The sequence below is a fragment of the Panthera onca genome, chromosome C2, assembly GCF_046562875.1.
Source record: "Panthera onca isolate mPanOnc1 chromosome C2, mPanOnc1 haplotype 2, whole genome shotgun sequence".
Classification (NCBI taxonomy): Eukaryota; Metazoa; Chordata; class Mammalia; order Carnivora; family Felidae; genus Panthera; species Panthera onca.
Genome location: NC_138347.1, coordinates 96,013,846 through 96,027,769, shown reverse-complemented (window position 1 = coordinate 96,027,769; position 13,924 = coordinate 96,013,846). Strand labels below are relative to the sequence as shown.

At 40.5% G+C, this 13,924-nt stretch overlaps 2 pseudogenes; both read left to right on the top strand.

Moving 5' to 3' along the window:
• Positions 1-3,566: 3,566 nt before the first annotated feature.
• Positions 3,567-5,112, top strand: LOC132683366 (DNA-directed RNA polymerases I, II, and III subunit RPABC5 pseudogene; annotated as a pseudogene).
• Positions 5,113-11,448: 6,336 nt separating this feature from the next.
• Positions 11,449-13,695, top strand: LOC132683367 (large ribosomal subunit protein eL6-like; annotated as a pseudogene).
• Positions 13,696-13,924: the final 229 nt, after the last annotated feature.

Genomic DNA, 13,924 nt, shown 5'->3' with positions numbered 1-13,924 from the left:
GCTCTGTCTCGCTCGCTCTCTCTCCTCTCTTTGTGTGTGTCTCAAAATAAACTTAAAAAAAATTACAGATTAAATATTACAGCCCTCCCCCCTTAGACCATCAAATACTGTGATATGTGCTATGGTAGGGATTTGTCCTATGTGCTGGATATCTCTATCCCCTCCATCTCTACTCCACCCTCTTCCCCATGAAGCTGATGAATGGACCACAGCAATGAGCTCCTTTGCCTCCTGGCCTCTGGGTGGGTTTGGCCGAGGAGTGCCCTGGTCAGAGATAGACTGATGGTCAGAATACCTATTCTTTTGGCTCTGTCACCATCTTTTCCAAGCTTCCCTTCACTAATTTCCTTGGATTTGCCACTCCCTGTGCTTTTCCTTCTGCCCAAGAGGTAATATCAGCTCTGCTGCCACTAATCCGGAGTTGCTCAAGTTACTGTGCTTCCTGTTGTGGTTCCCTGCTCCCAAACCTTTGTGCAGTATCTCCTCAAAGTATCTTAATTTAAGGACCATCTGCTTCCCGTCCTTGGAACCAAGACAAATCAACCAAAGAGAAATTCCTAGAGGACAAATATTCCAATGAGTTTACTACCTCTGAGAGGTCCTTGTCGCCAGTTATTAGAAAGGATCTCACAACCTTGCAGAACATGTCCTAACAGTTTTAGTAACTAAAATCCTATTCTAGTAGATATCTATGCAGATACTACACAAAGAAATGAATTTGTCTTCTTGGACAAGTCTTAAGCCAAAGTCTGCAGCGTTTAGCTGTGAGTTTATGAGTAGATCCAAATGCATTTACTCCACTTTTCCAACCTACCCCAGAGATCCTCTGAAACTTAAATAACTCACATGGCTTTTCCATTCAAATAAATTTTCAGGCTGAGAAAGGACATCCTTTCTTAGATTTATAGTTTTTAGGATTGTCCAAAAGGCCTATAATCTCTATCCTTTGCCTGGTGGTGCAAAAGGCAGGAGGGCTAAGTTTCTCTGGAATTAGATCACCACACTTTGGTCGCATTTCAAATGAATGCCACCATCAATTCAACGTTTTTGTGCCATGGATTCTTTTTCAGAATAATGTTTTTAAGTGCAGAAAATGAAATGCATGGGATTACAAAGAAAACCAATTAGGCACACCTGGGTGGCTCAGTTGGTTGAGCTTCTGACTCTTGATTTCAGCTTGGGTCATGATCCCAGAGTCGTGTTGTCAGGCTCCAAGCTGAGCATGGAGCTTGCTTGGGATTCTCTCTCTCTCTACCCTTTCCCCTGCTCACATGTACTCTCTCTAAAAAAAAAAAAAAAAAAAAAAAATTAAAAATAATTTTTTTAAGTAAAAAAATTATATTGAAGTACAAGTTATCAAAATAATGTAAATGTATAATACAGTAATTTATGTGTTCATTTAATAACCACATCTAGCAGGAAGTTTAACAACTGCTGTGATATCAAAGTAGCATAAACAGTATGATATCTCTACAACAGTTGTGGTATGAAAATACCTGATTTCTATTGTTGACAAACTCACAGCTACTGCCTGATACAGCTCTGGATTGTTGCATTTATAATAAAAAGAAATACTAAATTCCACTTAAAGTTTAGAGGAAATAATTTTTATTCGCATCCAAGTTCACGTATCATCTGAATTCTACCCTCAAATCTCTTAGAGGTCTGCAGACTCTGGGTTAAGAAACCCTGACCTAGCTAACCAGATATTGGTGGCAATATTTCAAATAGGACTATAACATGGTATTCAAAGGCCAATGATACTTAATTTAGCATGATTTGATATTTTATTTTCATATTATTCACATGTCTACTTCATTAACACATATATAGCAAATTACATGTGTTGTGTGAGGTTTTATTTATAATACATTATATCTTGGGGCATCTGGCAGGCTCAGCTGGTAGTGTACAACTCTTTTTTTTCTTTCTGTTGTCTTTTTTTTAAATTTTTTATTTAACTTATTTTTCTAATTTACATCCAAGTTAGTTAGCACATAGTGCAGCAATGATTTCAGGAGTAGATTCCTTTATGCCCCTTACCCATTTAGCTCATCCCCCCTCCCACAACCCCTCCAGTAACCCTGTTTCTTCTCCATATTTAAGAGTCTCTTATGTTTTTGTCCCCCTCCCTGTTTTTTATTATTTTTGCTTCCCTTCCCTTATGTTCATCTGTTTTGTATCTTAAAGTCCTCGTCTGAGTGAAGTCATATGATATTTGTCTTTCTCTAATTTCGCTTAGCATAATACCCTCTAGTTCCATTCACATAGTTGCGAATGGCAAGATTTCATTCTTTTTGATTGCCTAGTAATACTCGATTGTATATATATATATACACCACATCTTCTTTTTCCATTCATCCATCGATGGACATTTGGGCTCTTTCCATACTTCAGCTATTGTTGATAGTGCTGCTATAAACACTGGGGTGCCTGTGTCCCTTCGAAACAGCATACCTGTATCCCTTGGATAAATACCTAGTACTACAATTGCTGGGTCATAGGATAGTTCTGTTTTTAATTTTTTGAGGAACTTCCATACTGTTTTCTAGAGTGGCTGCACCAGTTTACATTCCCACCAACAATGCAAAAGAGATCCTTTTTCTCCGCATCCTCACCAACATCTGTTATTGCCTGAGTTGTTAATGCTAGCCATTCTGACAGGTGTGAGGTGTTATTTCAGTGTGGTTTTGGTTTGTATTTCCCTGATGATGAGTGATGTAGAGCATTTTTTCATGTGTTGGTTGGCCATCTGGATATCTTCTTTGGAGAAATGTCTGTTATTGTCTTTTGCCCATTTCTTCACTGGATTATTTGTTTTTTGGGTATTGGGTTTGATAAGTTCTTTATAGATTTTGGATACTAACCCTAATCCTAACCCTAACCCTAAATTCTTTATAGATTTTGGATACTAATCTGATATTTTGTTTGCAAATATCTTCTCCCATTCTGTCAGTTGCCTTTTAGTTTTGCTGATTGTTTCCTTCGCTGTGCAGAAACTTTTTATTTTGATGAGGTCCCAGTAGTTCATTTTTGCTTTTGTTTCCCTTACCCCTGGAGACGTGTTGAGTAAGAAGCTGCTGCAACCAAGATCAAAGAGGTTGTTGCCTGCTTTCTCCTCAAGGATTTTGAGGGCTTCCTGTCTTACATTGAGGTCTTTCATCCATTTTGAGTTTATTTTTGTGTATGGTGTAAGAAAGTGATCAGGTTCATTCTTCTGCATGTCGTTGTCCAGTTTTCCCAGCACCACTTGCTGAAGAGTCTGTCTTTATTCCACTGGATATTCTTTCCTGCTTTGTCAAAGATTAGCTGGCCATACGTTTGTGGGTCCATCTCTGGGTTCTCTGTTCTGTTCCATTGATCTGTGTGTCTGTTCTTATGCCAGTACCATACTGTCTTGATGATTACAGCTTTGTAATACAGCTTGAAGTCCGGGGTAGTAAACAACTCTTGCTCTTGGGCTGTGGGTTCGACCTCCACAATGGGTGTAGCAATTACTTTAAAAAAATCTTCTAAAAAAAATAATAGATTATACCTTAACTCCTAAACAAAAGTTCAAGATTTTTTGTAAGAACTTTATAAATGGAGGAAGCAGGGTATGATCTTATCCATACTGAGGTTATCTTTCAATCATTCAATAAACACTTGTGGGCCATTCATTAAGCAATCACTGAACACAAGGAGCTAGTTTAGTGAGGGAAGGACAGTATTTATGCAAACAAGAACTTGCAGCAGACTGTAGTCTGATGTCAAGAGTATCAATTACATGCTTATGGGATCACATAGTAGAGTACCCAGCCCAGATAGTGAGGATCAGGAAAAGCTTGAAGGATGAGTTGGCAGTAGGTAAAAAATTGAGGAAGGCTATTTGCAGCCAATGCAATGAGACGCATAAAATAAAAGACAAGGAAGTATGTCTGGCATATTCCTGGAACCAAAAATAGTTCGGGTGCAGCTAGAAAAGAGATGAGTCTAGAGAATCGTAGTGTGGTGACTGTTGGTCAGGCAGTCCATGGGACCAGTCTGCTGCCGTGCTGCCGCCATGATTATACCTATGTGCTACGTCACTTGTGGCAAGATGGCGGGCAACAAGTAGGAGGCCTAGCTGGGGTTGCTGCGGGTCTCGGACACTGAGGGGGCGCCCTGGACTCACTGGGCCTGAGTGCTGCACGCTGTCTCACGCTGAACTGATGGAGAAGCTGCTCAATTCTGCATCCCTGGAGAAGTAACCGTGCTAGAGCCTCCCGCCACCTGCTGACCACGGGCAGTCAGGGTTGTGCCTGGAGTTCATTCCACTGAGGTAGAAGAGCTGGGAGCAATGCCTGACCACAGCCACGTGGGTATGTGTTTGTCCTTCCTCTGGAAGGAACCATCAGTAAAGGTCCTTGAAGAACCAAGAGAGAGGAGAGAGGGAGAGACAGATGAGTCTGGAGAGGGAAGAGATAAAGGTGTCATGGTTTGCCTAGAATCCTTTCCCTTGGGAAACACCCATTTCCCTCTGTTGTACTCCTCATTCTCTTCTGGAGTTGCCCTAAGAAAGAGCACATGACCCAACTCAAGCCAACCTCAATCCTCTCCCTTCCTCAGGATCCGAGTTTGAAGGACCATGGGGGCCTGGAGTTACCGATGGCATATTGCCTCCACATGGACAGAACCTGTCTAGAAACAAAACTAACATGAGAAAACCAGGACTAGGAAAGATAAAGCATGAATGCCATCTTTGAGCTCCTAGTCTAGCGCTGCCTAAAGCCAACCTCAGACTCTTTGGTTACATGAACAAAGAAATTCCTCATTTTTGCTTAAGCTACTTTGAATGAGGTTTCTGTCACTTGGAATTGAAAGGTGACTGACTTACATAGGATGGTAAGGACGAACAGAGACACTGACATCCGTTTAGAGGGAATTGACTCAAAGCAGGGAGGTGCCACCATCCAATTTGCATGGTGGATGACCCTGACCACTGGAAATGGACTGATGAGGGGCATGTCCAGAGGGAAAGAGAACGATGTGGTTATTGGAGTGACCATCATTTTCTCTGAATGTTTGTAACTTTTCTCAGATTTGTATGTTCTACCCACAACTCCCCTCTTGTTTCGAAATAACAAATTTTTTTCTTGGGGTGCCTGAGTGGCTCAGTCGGTTGAGTGTCTGACTTTGGCTCAGGTCGTGATCTCACGGTTCATGAGTTCGAGCCCTGTGTCAGTCTCTGTGCTGACAGTTCAGAGCCTGGAGCCCGCTTCAGATTCTGTGTCTCCCTCTCTCTCTGCCTCTGTCCTGCTTGCACGCGTGCACGCTCTCTCTCTCTCTCTCTCTCAAAAATAAATTTAAAAAAATTTTTTTAAGTTTTTTCTTATTACAGAAAACTCAGGAAATACTTAAGAGCAAAAATAAGGAAACAGAAAACCCCCAAACCTACCCTCCATGGACGATCACTGTTAAAACTCATATACATCCTTCTAAACCTTTACATATGTGACATGTGTCTGCAGGTTCACAGAGGTGGGAAAAGGTATTAAGCAAATGAGATTGTACCGTATGTACCTTGCACTTCAAATATCAAAAATCAATGATCTGGAAAAAGAACATTTTTTTCCAGAAACAACTCATTGATCAATTTATGATTTTAAATTGTATTCCTGTTCATCAGATCCAGACTTGGAAATGTGAACATATGTTATGTTAACCTTAGATTAAGTGTATGCCAAATGCATGTCACAGACACAGATTTCCACATTGCAGTGTGTTTGATGATCGACGTAAGAGGGAATCAGAAGAGTTCATGATTAACTTTCCCACATCTTCAAATAGACACCTTCACCTCTTACAGTGATGGTATTTTCCACTGCAAAGAAAAAGTAAAATCACTAACAAGCGGGGCGCCTGGGTGGCGCAGTCGGTTAAGCGTCCGACTTCAGCCGGGTCACGATCTTGCGGTCCGTGAGTTCGAGCCCCGCGTCGGGCTCTGGGCTGATGGCTCGGAGCCTGGAGCCTGTTTCCGATTCTGTGTCTCCCTCTCTCTCTGCCCCTCCCCCGTTCATGCTCTGTCTCTCTCTGTCCCAAAAATAAATAAAAAACGTTGAAAAAAAAATTTAAAAAAAAAAAAAAAAAAAAAGAAAGAAAGAAAGAAAAAAAAAAAATCACTAACAAGCAAATTTGTCTAAAACTGAGGGAAAGCAGTAAGTATGTAGAAAGGAGTTTGCATTTTTAGAATCTAATCAGTATCTGTCAGACTTCACGACTGTAAAGAGCTTTGGCGCACAAAGTAAGCAGGCTGCATCTCTGTCCCTAGTTCTTAGCTGCATAGAGGCTGCAAGGTTTACAGAGTTGAAACTTTTATTCTTAGTAACTTCTTCTCTCACTGAACTTTAATGTTTATTTATTATTGAGAGAGAGAGAGAGAGAATGAGCAGGGGAGGGGTAGATGGGGGGGGGGGGCGGACAGAAGATTCAAAGCAGGATCCGCACTGACAGCAAATAGCCGAACACGGGGCTCAAACTCACCAGCCGTGAGACCATGACCTAAGCTGTAGTCACACGCTTAACCAACTGAGCCACCCAGGCACCCCTCTCCCTGAACTTTAACACCAGAGTTCTCCACTGCTCAAATTCCTATGCACTTTCTTCTACTTCGCCTTCCATCCTACCCACAATTTGTCTCTTTCCACAGGACTGGTTGCAGATTTTATTTCTTTAAAATGTATGTGCAAGGACTCTGAAGATGTCTAATACTTCCAAAGTGACTTACTAAGTGAGCATGCAATGTTTGTTTTAAAGGTTCTATCAATGCCAAGCCACAATTATAAACAGATAATTTGCCTATAGCAGGGGAACCAACCCCTGGGAAATAAGCTCAAATTTTCGGCCCCATTGCCACCCCACATTCTTTATTCTGCCCTCTATAGGTTGAGAAGAGTGTGATGATCAGTAGGGAAAGAAGGAATGCCACGTAGACCGCTTCTTCAGGGAGCCATCACAGTTTTCTGCAGCACTCGGGAGGCAGGGCTTCTGAAGAATCTAGAAATTGGGAGAACTGATCCACCATCCCTTCTTTTCTTCATTTAACCAGCACTTCTTGAACCCCTACTGTGTACCAAACAATGGAAATACAACATGAGGAACCTTCAGCTCCCCGTCTGAAGAAGGGGCAAGCAACCAGCCTCTGCCATGCAAGAACAGATATGGTGCAGGAGATCCATTTCTACCCAATGAGCTACAATTTCTGCCACTGGAAAGTTTCCAGCCTGGAGGGGGATAAGGCAGCTACAAAGTCAAACCCTATGTGCCAAAGAGACAAAAACATAAATGCTGTGGGACTTTGAGAGAGAGAGCAGGAAGGTGAGCTTGGGGAAGCAAAAAGAGAAGACCAATGAGATAGCATTTATCCAGCCAGCAAGAATTTTACAGCTGCCATCACTCATTCCCTTTTTTTTTTTTTTTTTTTTTTTTTTTTTACCATCAACAGATGCTTTACCAAATGGAGAATATTGGCCTCCAAGACTTTACAAATCCAAGTGAGAAATAACCCCTACTGTCTGGGTAGGAAAAAAGGAACAAAATACTTTGGGCCTCTTTGTGATAGAGGCTTCCAGCACCAAGACTTAACATTTGGACAATATCAAGTAAGTATTCCATTTCTCTCTAAGTATCTTGCACTTATTATGCTAAAGTTAAACCTACCTAAAATAAAATCCACAAGGATGCTCATTTTGTTTACTCTACCCTCACCTGCCATGTTACAAAGAGGAAGCAACCCAAGACATTGTTCTAGGCTGCTGAAAACAATTCCATTTCCTTCCTGTTGGATGCTTTTTTTTTTTTTTTTTCTTAATACAACATGCAATTATGGGAATTTTTTCCCCAAATAGATTTGTGCTCTAAAATTTCATACCTCCCAGAGGAACATTAAGAACCCCCTGCAGATGAAGGCAACCAAGAAGTGTGCATTTAGAGAAGGTGGTTTGCTTTAATTGTTGTATGTGATCAACTTCCTGTTGCCTTTTAATGTTCTGCTGCTAGAACAGTCTAACTGGATAATTTAGAAATGTATATACAGGCACAAGAAATATTTTAAAAGAAACCTTTATTATTATTATTATTATTTTTTTTTTTTCTTTTGAGAAAGAAAGCACACAAGTGAGAGAGGGGCAGAGAAAGAAGGAGAGAGAGAGAATCCCAAGCAGCCTCTGCATCATCAGCACAGGGCTCAATGCAGGGCTAGAACTCACCAAACGCATGAGATCATGGTCTGAGCTGAAATTGACAGTCAGAGGCTTAGCTGACTGAGCCACATAGGCACCCCTAAAACAAACTTTTACAATAAAGTGTAACATACCTAGAGAAAGCCATACACATCGTAAGTGCATGGTTCAGTGAAGCATCACAAAGGGAATATAACCATGTGACATCAGTCAGACCAAGCAGTAGAACACCAGCACCTAGAAGCACCCACAACTCCTAATGCCTACCAAGAACCTGACTCCTCCCCTCCCCAGCACGCTCACTTGTGACACCATGTGGTTAGTTTTGCCTTTTTTTTAAATCTTTTATTTTTAAGAGAGCGCAAATAGGAGGGGGGCAGAGAAGGGGGGGGGGGGACAGAGGATCTGAAGCAGGCTCTACACTGACAGCAGCACAAAACATGAGATCATCAATCATCACCTGAGCTGAAGCTGGACACTCAACCCACTGAGCCACCCAGGTACCCCTAGTTTCGCCTCCTTTTAACTTTGTGTATATGAAATTATCATACGTAGTTTTCTGTGTTGAACTTTTCAACATTGTGAGATCTATATTGTATATAGCAGCAGTACCTTCATTTTCTCTGCACAGATGATTAGTCACATCCTGGATGGGAGGAGAACTACAGAGTGTGAGGTTTCTCTCAGACTGGGACTCCAAGTGCAACTCCATTTCCTCACCTCCCAGTTTAACTTTGGATGAACAGAGCTGCCATTATCCACTGAGAGTGGATTCCTGGCTAGAATAATAAATTCCTGAGAACTTCCCAACCATTGTAACTCAATCCCTATTAAGAATTTTTCTGTTCCTTCCACTGTGAATTCAGCTAGTCTTTGCTGAGCATCTGCTATGTACAAATCCTTGTGCTAGATGAGTACAGCAGGACAATAATCCCAGCCATGAAGCTCACACTGAAAAGAAGGAGTAATAAGACAAGTACACAATGACTATCTTTCAAGGGCATAATCTGATTAGAAATGATAAGAGACATACAAGGTACTTTGGGAATTTTAATGTCAGAGGAAATCACACTCATTCAAGGGATCTGAAGAAGCCTTTAGGATGGTGTCTGAGCCTTTGAGGACTAATAGGATCAGTAGAATGATCTGTGTATTTGGGTTTTTTGTTTGTTTGTTTTTAGGGAGAGAGAGTGCAAGATTGGGGGAGAAAGGCAGAGAGAGAGAGAGAGAGAGAGAAAGAGAGAATTTTAAGCAGGCTCCATGCTCGGTGTGGAGCCCGACACTGGTGGGGGTTGGGGGTGGCACTTGATCCTACAACCCTGGGATCATGACCTGAGCTAAAATCAAGAGTTGGACGCTCAACCAACTGAGCCATCCAGGCTATAATAATCTGTGTAAATATTCCAGGCCAAGGCTATATCCTGAGTAAAAACAAACCAACAAACCAAGTAAGCAAATTAAAAAAGACAGGGGCGCCATGGTGGCTGAGCCGGTTAAGCATCTGACTTCGGCTCAGGCTCATGATTTCCAACCCCAAATCAGGCTCTGTGCTTACAGCTCAGAGCCTGGAGCCTGCTTGGGATTTTGTGTCTCCCTCTCTCTCTGCCCCTCCCCTGCTCGTGCTCTGTCTCTGTCTTTCGAAAATAAATAAACATTAAAAAAAAATTTTTTTAAAGAATCTTAAAAAAAAAAAAAAACAAAGACAGACTATGGGGCATTTATAGAAAATATTAAGTGTCCTGATTGCCTTAATTATAAGGAATATTGGGAAGTGAGTCTAGAAAACAAGATGGGAATCATACTACAGGAAAATAATTTTAATTAAGCAATCTCTACACCCAACATAGGGCTTGAACTTATAACCCCTGAGATCAAGAGTCTCATGCTTGACTAACTAAGCCAGCCAGGCACCCTGCAGGAAAACTTAAATGTCAAGGTAAAGAAGAAATCTATTCCAGTGACTTCTTCCACGGGTTTCTACCCTTCAGCCTACAAATGTGCTCAGACCTCTGCCTTTTCCAACAACCAATTTCTTTACACTTTACTTCTCTCTCAAATATCTTTATCCCTCCTTTCACTCCTTGTCCTTTTTAAGAACTCTTATTCTCCACTTCAGTTTAACCCACTGCAAGCTGGTTTCTGTACCCAACATTCTTCTGAAATCATTGCTGCTGAGATCTCTGTATCTCTCAGAGCTCTTGGTGACAATGAATTAAACCAACTCTGGCTAGAGGACACGGAAATGGGATTTTTGGGGAAGGATGTGAATGGCTCCCAAGATTGAAGAGAAGTCTGGAAAAGTATGCTTAGAAAATAGGAAGGAACCAGGAAATATCCGGCAGCCTAGAAACCCAACCACCAGAACAGGCTACTCAGGTCTTCAGTGCCATTGAATCCTGCCACCACACTTCTGCTTGAATGATCCGACTGCCCTCTTTGCGTCACTCTTTCAAGAGTCAAGGTTCTTGGTGGGAGCATCCTTCTGGCTGAGCTTGGATCATGGGTCTGGCCCCTCACCCAGGTTGGGAAAATGAATTAAGAACAGACAAACAGAAAGAAACTAGAGAGATGGTATATTTAAGGCCAACACTGAATATAAATGGTTTAAATAAAACTAAAAGGCAGAGGAGATCAGCTTAGATAAAAATTAATGCTTAGATAACTTAAAAGGAAAAAGATAGAAAAAGATATACAACACAAACACAAATCAAAAGAAAGCTTCAGTGGATTTATTAATATCAAACAAAGTGGACAATAATAAACAGGGTCATTACATGATGATAAAGGAATTATTCATCAAGAAAATATAACAATCCTAAATATGTATGCACCTAAGAACAAAGCTTCAAAATACATGAAGCAAAAATTGTTAGAATTGATAGGACAAATAGACTATCCTACAGATAGAGTTAAAGACTTCAACACTATTGTCTCAGGACAAGTAGACAGAAAAATCAGAAAGCATATAGAAGAGAATTATACTATTAGCCTCTTTGACTTAATTTCCACTTATAGAACACTCTGCCCAATCAGAATACAAATTCAAGTGCCAATGGAACATTCACAAGTTAGATCATATTCTAGGCCATAAACATTTTTTTAAAAGAATTGAAATCATACTAACCTTTCTGTCTACAACAGAATTAAAATAAAAATCTAAAATCTAAAATAGAAATCTAAAATAAAATCTAAAATGGAAAAGATTTGGTAAATCCAAATGTTTGGAAATTAAGCAGGATACTTCTAAATAACCCATGAGTCTAAAAGGAGGTCAAATGGATGATTAGAAAATATTTTGAAAAAAATTTAAATAAAGACAAAACATATCAGAATTTTGGGCATATAACCAAAGCAGTGCTTAAAGAGAAATTTATAGCACTTAAATGTTTACATTAGAAAAATAGAAAGGTTTTTCTCTTTCCCATTTTGCAAGATGGCAGGTGAAAAAGCTGAGAAGCCAGACACTAAGGAGAAGAAATCTGAAGACAAGAAGGCTGGTGCTAGTGACAAGGTTAAGAAGGGTAATCTCAAGCCTAAAACGCAAAGAAGGAGAAGCCCCACTGTGACTAAAACCCTGTCAGACAGGGGAACTAGCAGATATTCGAATGGCTGTGTATTCCAGAAAGGCTATATAAGAGGAAGTATTCAGCAACCAAATCCAAGGTTGAAAAGAAAAAGAAGTGGGGCGCCTGGGTGGCTCAGTCGGTTAAGCGCCCGACTTCGGCTCAGGTCACGATCTTGCGGTCCGTGAGTTCGAGCCCCGCGTCGGGCTCTGGGCTGATGGCTCAGAGCCTGGAGCCTGCTTCCGATTCTGTGTCTCCCTCTCTCTCTGCCCCTCCCCCGTTCATGCTCTGTCTCTCTCTGTCTCAAAAATAATAAAATAAACATTAAAAAAAAAAAAAAGAAAAAGAAGTTTCTTACTACTGTCACAAAACCAGTTGGTGGTGACAAGTGGTATCCAAGTGGTTAAACTTTGCAAAATGCCTAGGGATTATCCTATTGAAGATGCACCTCAAAAGCTGTTGAACCATGGTAAAAAAACAAAACAAAACAAAAAAAAACAAAAACCTTCAGTCAGCATGTGAGAAAACTACGAGCTAGCCTCACTCCTGGGGCCATTTTGATCATCCTCACCGGGTGCCAGAGAGGCAAGAGGGTAGTTTTCCTGAAGCAACTGAGCAGGGGCTTGCTACTTGTTTTTGTTTGTTTTATGTTTATTTATTTTTGAGAGAGAGAGAGAGAGAGAGTGCAAGCAGGGGAGGGGCAGAGAGAGAGGAAAACACAGAATCTGAAGCAGGCTCCAGGCTCTGAGCTGTTAGCACAGAGCCTGACGTGGGGCTTGAACTCATGAACTGTGAGATCATGATGTGAGCCAAAGTAGGACGCTTAACCGACAGAGCCACCCAAGCTGCCCAGTGGCTTGCTACTTGTGACTGGACCTCTGGCCCTCAATCGAGTTCCTCTGTGTAGAACACACCAGAAATATGTCATTGCCACCTCCACCAAAATTGATATCAGCAGTGTGAAAATCCCAAAACATCTCACTGATACTTTCTTCACAAAGAAGAAGCTGCGTAAAGCCATTCATCAGGAAGGTGAGGTCTTTGACAAAGAGAAAGACAAATATGAGATTACAGAGCAGTGCAAGCTTGATTAGAAAGCTGTGGACTTGCAAATTCTGCCAAAAATCAAACTGTTCCTCACTTCAGGGCTACCTCTGCTCTGTGTTTTCTCTCACAAATGGAGTTTATCCTCACAAATTGGTATTCTAAATCACTTACAAGGAATCTAATTAAATAATTGAGCCATAAAAAAAAAGAGAGAAAGAGATAATTATCAAATCAAGGATCTAAGCTTCTACCTTAAAAAACTAGAAAAAAAAATTAAGCCCAAAGCAAGTAGAAGGGAATTATAAAGCAAAAAAAGGAATATCAATGAAAACAGTAGAGTGAAATCAAGGAAACAAAAGCTGGTTATTTAAGAGTGTTTAAAATGGGTACACTTCTAGCAAAACTCATCAAGAAAAAAAGAAAGAAGACAGAAATGACAAATATCAGATGCCTACAGACATTAAAGAAATTGTAAAGGAATATTGTGAACAATTTTATGACAGTAGATTTGATAAATTAGATAAAATAAAATTCCTTGAAAAATACAAATGATCAAAGCCCACTCAAAAGGAAGTAGATAACCTGAATATTCTTATATCCCACTTTAAAAATTAATTTTGTGGGGTGCTTGAGTGGCTCATTGGGTTAAGCTTCAGGCTCCTGATCTCTGCTCAAGTCATGATCTCACAGTTCATGAGATCAGGCCCCATATCAGGTTCTGCGCTGTTAGCTTGGGATTCTCTCACCCTCTCTCTTTCTGTCCTTCCCCTGCTGTCTCTCTCTCTCTCTCTGTCTCAAAATAAATAAATAAACTTTAAAAATAAATAAATAAATGCATACATACACGCACATACTAAATTTGTATTTAAGAACCTTCCCATAAAGAAATTTCCAGGTTCAGATGGTTTCACTCATAAATTTAAAAATGTTACACACTTTATGATTCCATTTATATAATATTCTCAAAATGCAAAACTATAGAAATGGAGAATGGACTAGTGGTTACCAATAGACAGGGATAGTGGTTGAATATAAAAGGGTAGCACAAGGGAGACCTTTTGTGGTGATAAAACAATCATATCTTGATTGTGGTGGTATTACATGAATTTACATGTA